The sequence below is a fragment of the Betta splendens genome, chromosome 5, assembly GCF_900634795.4.
Source record: "Betta splendens chromosome 5, fBetSpl5.4, whole genome shotgun sequence".
Classification (NCBI taxonomy): domain Eukaryota; kingdom Metazoa; phylum Chordata; class Actinopteri; order Anabantiformes; family Osphronemidae; genus Betta; species Betta splendens.
In genome coordinates this window covers 7695686-7706490 of record NC_040885.2, presented here as the reverse complement: position 1 = coordinate 7706490, position 10805 = coordinate 7695686, and positions in this window count along the sequence as shown.

The following is a 10805-nucleotide window of genomic DNA, read 5'->3' as shown; positions in this document are numbered from 1 at the left end:
TTTGTGGTGCGTTTCTTTTAAATGCCTTGTGATTAATTTGAATCACTACGAGTGTGCTTTATGTACACCATTTGATTGAAACATGCATTGCATTTGCATAATTACTGCGCGGTAGAGTAGGGCTTATTGTTACGATCCAATCTGAACCACTCAGACTTGGAGCTATGTGTATTCAAGAGGACTAATATGAAATCACACAAATGCATTGTGTACAGTGTTCTCAATTATACACAATTACAGACTGGCCTTTCAGAGACACAAAAGCCTATTTTAGGCTAACATTGTTCAGCATAAATGGTTTGTGGTTGTTTTATAGAGCTAAATGGGGGAATAATAATGAGGATACAGTGAATGATGAGGAAAGAACGATAAACAAGGGAAGAAATAAAGTACTGCTTCTGGAAAACTTATGGGTTTGGTAGCATTTGTAAATTTAGTATTTCCATTTCTTTAAGTAGGACATGCCCTTCAAGGCCCTGAGAGGATGCGTGTGTATTAGACGGCTAAATATTGGCAGAATCGCAGCTTATATATTATCTTATAAAAAAGGATAATATTATTTATTTATTTATTATTTTTTGAAATTAATCAATCTTTGCAAATGCTCTGAAAAAAAGTTTTTCTGTCTCTATCTCTATCTCTCCATCTTTAATTTTGTGTTATATTGTCATTGTACTATGCAACGTTTGATGTGACCTGTTGGTAGTCAAGCAGGGGTCGTACTTACTGGAAGTATGTACAATATGGCTCCAAACCTAATGCGACATGCATGTTTCACAGGAACTCACATTGAATTAAACTTGACAAAAATCATCACTACAAATTCCGAGTTACTTAAATTATGAATTTAGTGTGAAGCCCATCTGAAATGTGTTTTACATCAGAAACTTGAAACAAATCTGCATAATAATGACTGTTAAGCTGCATTTGACACCCAAATCAGCCATAGTCTTTATGTCTGCTGAGCACAGCCAGCAAACACACAGACTGACGGTGGCAATAGTGATGGCAGCAGTGTTTTAATAACTGGTTAAACCTCCTTTGGCAGCAATACCCTCAAGCAGGTGCTTCCTCCAGCTGTTAGACCTGCAAAGCGTCCAGGAGGAATTTTGGAGCATTGTCCCTCACGGACGTGCTTCATCGCAGCCATATTTTCGGAGCGTCTGGTGTAAATTTCTCTCTTGAGGCCGTTTTATTGGGTGGAGGGTGAGACTCTGAATGGCCTTGTCCAAAAAGCTCTTCTGTGATAAACTCACTTGGATGTTTAAGGTCATTGCCACGCTGTGTAACGGAGCTTCAGCTCGCAGACAGTCCACTTGACGATGCCATATAATGGGGTTTTGCTTGTTGATCATGATTTTAGGATGTCAAGGTCTAATCCCAGTTTGACATGGGAGTCTATAAATTATGTAAACATCTAGAACATGAGCAAAGAAACAAATCAGGGGTCAGACACATGACAGAATAATCAGCTAATGTGACGTTGTGTCATATTTTATTAAAACGACACCTGCTCCAACAGGGAGGTCAAGGGCTCCATGCCTGATGGGCCGCTCACATTGGCACCAGCAGGTGAAAAACAGGACTTGGATCTTGTATTGAAGACATTTCTATTCCTGACCAGAACTTCCTCCGTGCGCTGACATTCCAAGTTATTATGCGTGTTCCCTCCCCAATCACTGACGTGAATGTGCATTTCCAGCAGCTGTCTGCTCGTGTCCCCAGCCACCGATGCAGTCGCCCCTAGGAATGCCCTCCATTTGCCCCCAGGTGCTTCCTGCAGTCAGTCAAACTCCCCTCCACCACCACCACCACCAGTAGCAGCCCTCTGAGGGTCATTCATCTATGTGGGTAATCAAGTGTTTGCACAGGGATGCCTTTTGTGATTGGGATGAATTTTGAAAGATAAATCAATTTTCAAAGTTTAATATTTAAGAGAAGAGACCGAGCAGAGCACCGCTGAATAATGCATTTGGTTATTTAGAGTTAGAGACAGTGGAAGCGTCTGGACTGGCTCCAAGCCGGAGGATACGAGGGCTCCAAAACAGTCCACTAATGAAAAGGAGACATCTTCCTCAGCCCTCGCATTTGAATTTCATAACTCAGTAAAGCGCCTTGTTGCTTTTAGCACATGCAGCCCCTCTCTTCCTCCACTTTCCCCTGGGAAGCCAGAGTAGAAAGAAGTTATCTGCAAAACAAAAATATTGGGAAATAAACTGTGCGCTGCTGAGAATTAGCCTTCAAAGTGCCAGAGAACATTTCACCCAGTGTGTATTATAGATTATTATATGTTAACTCACACAGACATCACCTTTATACTATATTATCACCATTCAAATGATGGGGTACATTCTTTATATTGGGTTATTCCAGCGGGGTGATGTTTTTCAAAGTAAAAAGTATATGTAGCTCATCCAAAGTCGCAGCAAGGTGCTTTGGGTCAATGATGAGAATACAAATGTCAGGAACTGTAACCATAGAGACAAGAGTTTGCATCTCAACATCCCACAGATTAAAAGAACAAAGGCAATAATCATATCCCATACGACATTTCTGTAGTAAAGTCAATGACTCACTCATCAGGACACTGAGCATTTAACACATACATAAGATATTTAATGCTCTGGTTTAAAGATACATGGAACTCACAACATACAGCAAATGATTTACAAAGTCATTTTAACGTGCCCACTGTTGAATATGATCAAAATAAACAGACAAGTGTGATGAAAGTCTGAGGAAACGGTGAACAAATGGAAGACCCAAGATTATAGAGTAATTGTCATATCTGCAAAGCTCCCCATCTCTCCAAGGAGCGTGTTGTCATGTGAATAGAGCTCGGTTTTGTTTCCCAGCATGTATCACTCGTCTCATTTCTGTCCTTTCACTTTATCTCTTTCTCTGCTGATCCCACTGTGCAATCAGATATGCAATTGTTTCTGTTGCTTCAGACAAAAACATGTTTTGAACCGAGCCGGCTGCTAAAGATGAGTCCCCTGAAAATTACGCAATTTTGTTTTAATTGCTTCTTTTCTGCTCTAGCAACTGCAATATACTCCTCATCTCGCTTTAATTTCCCTTCCCCTCCTCCTTAATGCACAAGACGAATGGAGGCAAAACAACTTTGACCCCCTTCTCGTTGTCCTTTCCCTCTACAACTAATGCACCTTAATCGTTTTAATTCACCGCGACATTTAAAGACTCAGTCTGTGTATAGACGTGTTCATGGGTGGCGTACAGTTTGTGCAGCTCAGATGATCCCTCTGTGTCTCGTTAGCTCGCCTTCTGTTGAACTTTATGTCCTCTTGGTCTCTTTGCATTGTCCAGTGGGCCTGATTAAGTTATGGCCTATGGTGAATCAATAAATGCTCCTAAGAGTCCTGCAAGGAACATGTTACAGTCTTTGGAGACAAAGAGCAGAAACTTGGAATCACTAATCATTTAATATGTATTAGATTTGATTAGTTTCTATTACTCATGTCTGTCTGCACAAGACTTCAATTCGTTGCATGTAAGAATAGACCTAAAACAAAACTGCTGGCGTTGGGGATTCATCGTATTTAAAGCCAGTTTCACTAAATTCAGTCAGTGGTAATGCATTTGTGGAGTCGTTGTGATAAAGCAGATTCTTTGCGTGCTCTCATGTGCCTGTATGTTTCTGTGTGTTTAGTCTGAAGTAACCTGCTGCACAGAGAGAGAATTCTCTCCTTCAGCTTGACTGATCAGAAGCTCCCTGGTGGACGCCTCCAGATAAAGTGAAGAGTAGGATATAAGAGAGTGGGAGTTAGACTGGCTGACGATGGATTAGCAGCCATGTTTACATAGTGGCTGATTAAGTCTACTGGAGCCGCCTGAGAATGATTTATTGATACTGAGGGAGGTGGAGAGAGTGTTAGAAAGTGTGATGTAGAGGACAATAAGAGCCACAGAGCAGAGGAAGGTAAGTCAGGGTGTGTCATGTGGGAGGGAAACAAGAGGACATGCACAAGAGCCAGTATGTCTGAATCCACTGGATGCATAAACCCTGACGATGTCTTCAAGCCAGAAACAGATTTGTGCATTTCCTGTACGCGTGCAGACCTAATCACCCTCCAGTGTCCCCCTCTGGAAGACGGGTGGAAGTCAACCCAGATCTGTCACACAGCAGATCACTCCAGATCAGTCCAGCCACTCAGTGTGGAGCAGGTGGTGTGCTGTAAGTGTGCGTCACACGCAGCATGTGAGACGATGATGGAATGAAGGAATGTGGATAAAAAGTTCCCACACGAATACGTCATATTGACTTAATAAAGACTAGACATAGCAGGATCATCTACAGGCAGTCATAGCAAAGCCTTTGTGACCATTTCTTTGTAAAGAGACGTTTTGATTTCTAGTCGTCAGAAGATGCAGGTCCTGCTGGTTGTCAGTGAAATAGTTAAAGCTGAGTTCTGTCCACGATAATAGACAAATGTAGGTTTTGTCTTGTTATGTTTCATTCTACACACACATTTCTAGTCAAAGAGTAAGAGTAAATGGATTTGCTCCCTTGGTCACTATTTGTTGTAACCTGAATTAGCCCCATACTGTATCTAACGCAACATTCAAAACAAAGCAGGTAGTGTGGGACAGATGAATGAATAACGGATGTAAAATCAGACTGTAATTCTGTCTCTGCTGTTACTTCTACTGAAGGAGAAACATGAGGTCATTTTTATCTTCATGCATCATTTTAGCAAGAACACCAAGTGCACCTGCATCTGTTTATTCTCCTTAAAGATGCCTGTGCTCAGACATGTGTCGCTGTCAACGTGAGTTGTTTATCTCTCATATAATCATGCAGCACTTTGGTTTAGACTTTATACACATATTACAGCATTATCAGTGGGGATCTCTTTATTATTAAAATGTCTAGCGGTGCCCTCTAAACTCTTCTGTCACATCATGTGAAACGCCGTGAATACTCCTCATTAGAAGTACTAATGCACCGCTCGCTCTCTCTCTCTCTCTCTCTCTCTCTCTCTGTCTCTGTCTCTGTCTCTCAACCTCTCTCTCTCTGTCTCTCTCTTTCTCTCTCTCTCTCGCTCACCAGTCAGAGTGGATATGCTGCAGCCTTTGTGGTGCTGTTGTTGTGCTAAAAGCTCACTGACAGGCATTAATTCAATCCAAGGGACCAGTGCCCACTTCACACCTGTTGGCTTGTGATGCGCTGCCTTAATTATGTCTAGATCTGATGTAAGTGATGTAAAAATCTAATTTGTGCCATAATTTAATACTTCCGTGTTTTCTAAGCTCTGAATGCCCTTCCTTGCGGCTTCCTTTGTTTTTGCAGAGTACTCATCTGTTTTCATTTGCTCGTATAAGTGCTTTGTTTATTCAGGTTCTGCCCCAAAACACTTGACAGGTTAGATGAAGAGTTGCACATGACAGGTACTTGTTGTCCTTCATCTTTTAGCCAGAAACAGAACAGGGATGATTAAACTAACAAAAACATTGCGTGTTCAAAGCTATCACGCTTTTGTATAGAATATTAGTGTAGCTTAGCTGTTTGTATCCCAGCAACCAAAACTTTACTGTAACTACGACTGAATTGATTGCATTAACGCCAACTTACTAGACGTTAAACGTGATTTAGTTATTTATTTTCAACTGAATGATGAAAGCGTCGCTTTCAGGTCCGCGGTAGAGTTTCCAGGAAATAAATCATTCCCATAAAACACAAATGCACATGTCATGTTCCCTGTATCAAGACATTTCAGAAACACGCGGCTTCGTTCGCATTCATCATCTCCAGCGGAACCTGGGGCGCTTTGTCGTGGCTCTGGGTTTCTGCTGGCTCTTGCACCAGCCTTCTTCTCACACCCCTTTTAGCAAATTAGACCGTTTAATTAGGAAAAGCTCATTTGTATCAAGTCATTTACATGGAGCACTCAGCCTTTGCCAGGATATTCTAATTGATTATAGTGGCCTGAGGTAGTGTTGCTATGTATCAATGTGCTTGTGTGTGCATGAGTATACATGTAAATAAGTAAACGACTTTGTGGTAATGATACGAGAAAAAACGCTGTATCGGTGCGATGATTGCTACGATCATGTACTACAACACTACATCTGATATGCATATTCAAAGGACTCTCTTCATACATTCAGCCAAATATTTTCAGTACATATAATAGGAGCTGCTCCCGCTGTGATTAATTTTTCCTTTAGTTTTTTTTTGAAGTTAAGGAAAACGTTTTGTTTCTTTCTTTGCTCTGAAGCACCTCTTACTCATTACACTCACTCACCTACACATGCACCACCCACCATTCGGAAACAAAGTTTCTTGATTTCATAGTTCTTTCTGATAAAGCTCCATTTAGGAATAAAAGCTTTACTACAGTCTTTCCAAAGCTTTCTGTTGAGTCGAGCCACATTACGGAAAAGGGGCGAGCCTACTTCCCCATTGAGACTCACAAATGACCCTTTGATGAGGCTGTTCTTTGACCCTTTTTACAAGGCTGAATGAACAAGAGAGAGCCAAATGTGCGGGGGTTTGATGGATACAGGGTGAAGAATAGAGGAAAAGAGATGACAGATTATTAGAATTCATCCAGCGGTGCAATGAACGGCCTTTCAGCGGTGAGTTCCTCTTTCTTTTCAACAGCTGCACAACAAAGAGACATTAAATTACAACCAAATGGTTGCCATGGCGCCCGGTGTGAGTAAATGTTTCAAATCTCTCTTCTCTTTCTTTGCATCTCTAAGGCTTTTTATAGGCGCGTCCCAATAATTATAGCCAGAGAGGGGGAGAGCAGTTCAAAGGTGGCGGCGCCGGTGCTTTTCCTGCAGATGAGCAGCGACGGGGTTGGAGACGTGGCCACAGCTGCAATATTCTGCACAGGTAAAAAAATACCCCTTTTTTTAAATTACGAACTGTGCCACCTTTTAATACATCATCACAAGCTGCTATTTGCTAAGTGAAACTCTTTTCTACAAACATTCTACCTTGTTGCTCTTTACTTTTTTCATTTAGGACATTTTTTCCAGCTTGACAGGTACTGTATGTTAGTAAAGTGTGAGTATATGAATCTTGTGCTGGACAGATGGACAGTCACTCTTGGACACAGAAGCAAACAGAAAATACACAGATGTACAAATATGGCCTGGGCAAATTTGATCTTTCACAGATGCTTTGTGTGTCAGTCACATGGACTAATGTTAGGATTGTGTTTGAAGGAAGTATGAAAGTAAAATTTGACCTTGGAACCTTTTAATATGTCAGTTTGTGTGTTATGCTTCTTTTTTTCAGCGGACGCTTTGCACTCTTACCTCCACTGCTCTGCACATTTACTTTAACTTTCTGAACCCCTGCTGTGAATTAAATTTAGCCTATGACAGAACCAACAGGCCCCTTTTCTGTTGTGCACTTTTGATCAGATTATTCGGACCAGAGACGGATGGAACAAAGCGCTACTTCCCGTCTCTGATGTGCCTTTGTCTCTTGTTGTCTCAAAATGCCAGAGCCACTGTGTCGACAAATCCAGTTTCTCTTCCTCTGTGATCCAACCCAGATACATCTGTAGAGAGATCAGTGAGACGAGGACTGTGGGTAGAGAGAGAGAGGTGTTTGAGGTTCCTTCCTCAGTTGGTAATGAAATGAACGAAGATGAAGGGAGAGTGGACAGAGATAAGGGAGCTGTTGTTGAGGGTTTATAAAGACAGATGTGAGGAAATACTGGGTTCAAACAGTCAAACATTGGTAATGAAAGCATGTTGACTTCTGATGCAAGTACAAAGTTTATTAGCCTTAATATCAAAGGCGTCACAAGTTCCCAGTTAAATACATCTTCACTAATTGAATTCCGCTTAAGTGAAGCAAACTTCTAAAGTAATAAAAATGTAACCCAGAAAGAAATTACAAATCCCAATTTCAGAAAAGAACTTTAACTTTGTACTTTATTCTTCAATGCAGCATAAACTGCAAATCAGTGATATGTCAATTTGCTTAAGACTTTATTATCTAACAGACGTAGCATAAAAGACTGTCACAGTCTTTACTGACCTACTTAATTATATTTTCTTTTTAGGATCAAATGTAGCCTTTAGTTGCCTTCAGCCCATTTAAAGAAGGTGGGAAAGATCAGCTGACTTGTAAATTTAGGGGGATCATTACCAGCTGTTATATGGTTCACTACCAGGGACCATATAACAGCAGAGGAAAATGACTGTAAAGCTGTATAAGCACTAGATGCGGGAGCAACACCTTAGCATGACGTTTATCACCACAGTCACGTCACAGGTTGCAAGCAAAAAAGTCAGGCCTCCTCAAATCATTTTTAAAATTCCCAACTTCCCAGAAATTACAGCTGTAATCTGGCGCTCATTAGCAGGAGCTACCGCTATACAGCACAGCTAGCTAGAGGTACAGGAAACGCATCAACAGTGAAACGCTAATTGATCGAAGACAAAGCAGGTGTTAGAATATTTCATAAATTTGCTATTAATAAGGGCTCCTATTGATTTTTAATACACTTGTGTCAAGGGAGGTTCATTGGGTTAATTTGTCTTTTGGGCGGAGTAAATCCTCTGCTCTGATCGTAACCACTGCTCCCAGTATCAATCATCCGTCAAGTGGTCAGACCGGACTTATTGAACTATTAGCCGTCCTCTATAATCAGGCTGCTGGTTGCAGAGCACCTGGTGAAAAGCATTTCCAATATCTCCTGCTGAAACAGCGGCGGCGTGACTCGCACGCCCCGGCTGCCGCCGGTGATTAGACGAGTGGGGAGACGAGAGGAGCAAACTGAGCAGAAAATCAGGACTTAGTTTTGCGCCTCTCCCCTCCCACTCCGGCTCGGCTGCCCTTTGGTGCGCAGTGGAGCGGACAACCCGGGCTCACGGCTGGGAAGAAGAGAGTGGAGAAAGTCAATACCTCCGACTGCAGTGGGACGCCTCACAGACGTGGAACAGCATAAAAGGGTGGCGAGAAACCTGCCACTGCACCACATACAGGTACATCAGCCCATCCATCAGTCACTATGCCTTCACATTAATATGCTCTGAGGCATCAAAATAAGATCCTGAGGCGTGTGTGTGATTATTTCTTGCCTGTTCTGATTGCCTGCAGTTGATTCTATAGCCGTCTATAGCAAGTCTTCCATGAGTTGAGGTTTCTTTGTCTTTAAGAGGGAAGGATGGGAAGAGTGTCTAAAGAAAAATCCATAAGGCCCACCTCTGTTTCTGATCCCCAGTCTCAGCTAAAGCTTTTTATTTTTTTCCTATTTGGACAAGGGCAGGCTTGCGGCGCCTCCTGAGCCTTGACGGCACCCTGCTCATACATGCAACAGGTGGGCCTTTCTTCACACCCCTTCCCTCTCATCTTCCTCTGACAGCAGCACAGGCCATTGTCATTTCACTGTCATCCCGCAGTCGGCTGTGTATGAAGGTCAGTACCTTGAAGCAGGGCAGGAGAGGAAGAAGCCAATCAGAGCAGAGCGATGAGACTACTAAAGTGTGATTGACTGGCTTGGTTTGGGGGGGGGGGGTCGAGGAGGGGACGGAGGCACCAAATGGAATATGCATACTCAATGAGGAATCATAGATGAAAAGGGCCTTGTTGCTATGGCAACGCACCTGCCGTGGTGCAGTGTACGGCGTAGCTTCATTGATATGAGGGCTACGGGGTTTTAGGCCATGGGGGTCTGAGCGAGCATGGGGGAAGATCTCATGTGTGTGTGTGTGGTAATCACATACTTACACACAGCAAACAACCTGCCCCACGCTGACTTCAAATCCATCTGTGCAAACACAACCTTCGTCAATTCGACACAAAACAAACTCATAAAAGATTTTGAGTTATGCCGGTTTTTATCCCCCTCTCGCTTTGTTCAGCCCATCTGCCTCCATTCTGCCTGGCAGTAGAATATTTGTCTTGTTTATTGCTACAATGTCACAAATCTCATTATAAGGTGCAGTACATTTACGAAAACCTCATAAAACCATCGCACATGCTTATAGAGTCTCATAAGTTTATCAGTCTGCTCCGTAGACTGACCTAGGGGCTGAGGAGATCCTTGTCTCGTAGTCTTGACTCTGCTAAATAATTGGCGAGATTATCAAAATTGAGTTGTCATTTCCTTGATGCTCCAGGGGTCACAGCCTTTTAGCTGATAAAAAAACGAGACTGATAGCATTGATCTGGGATTTATAATCCGACGTATCGTACTGTAAATCTTGCATGGTTTCCAGCTGACATTACAGTGATATTTGTTAGATTTTGACCAGTCCGTTTCAATTTCCCAGCCCCGTTAATGCTCACTGACAATAAAAATCCTCTACAGTAGAAACGTGTCACATTGACTGGTTTGTGTACGATGTGGGAAACAGATTCTAAATGTCTTTTGCATCAGTGGAACATTAATTACTTTTATTGTACTATTACAGTTTTGTGTCTCGCGACTCAAAAGTGTCCATCTGTAGAAGAACAAGTGATAACAAAGAAACAGGTCATTGCTAAATAGATGAATGAGAGGGGTTTTTGAATACCACGAGGCATTAGAGTTTCAGAAAATACATGACTTTTATTCCTTCGAGGCCATATGGAGAAAAGGCCTCGTTCTCCTCCTCCTCCACCGCGACTCTCCTCCTCTCTCCCGCTCTCATTTATTTCAATTTGTCATGCTTTACTTTTCCCTTAAGAGAGCACGCTTTCTGGTGAGCGGCCCCATATAGGCCGCGAAATTGTGTCTGCGCCTTGGCTGTAATGAAACATTTAGATGCAGGGGAGAGTGATGGTTGCACATTAATACAAGTGGTGGTGTTGCCAATGTAAGCCCCGGCTCCGG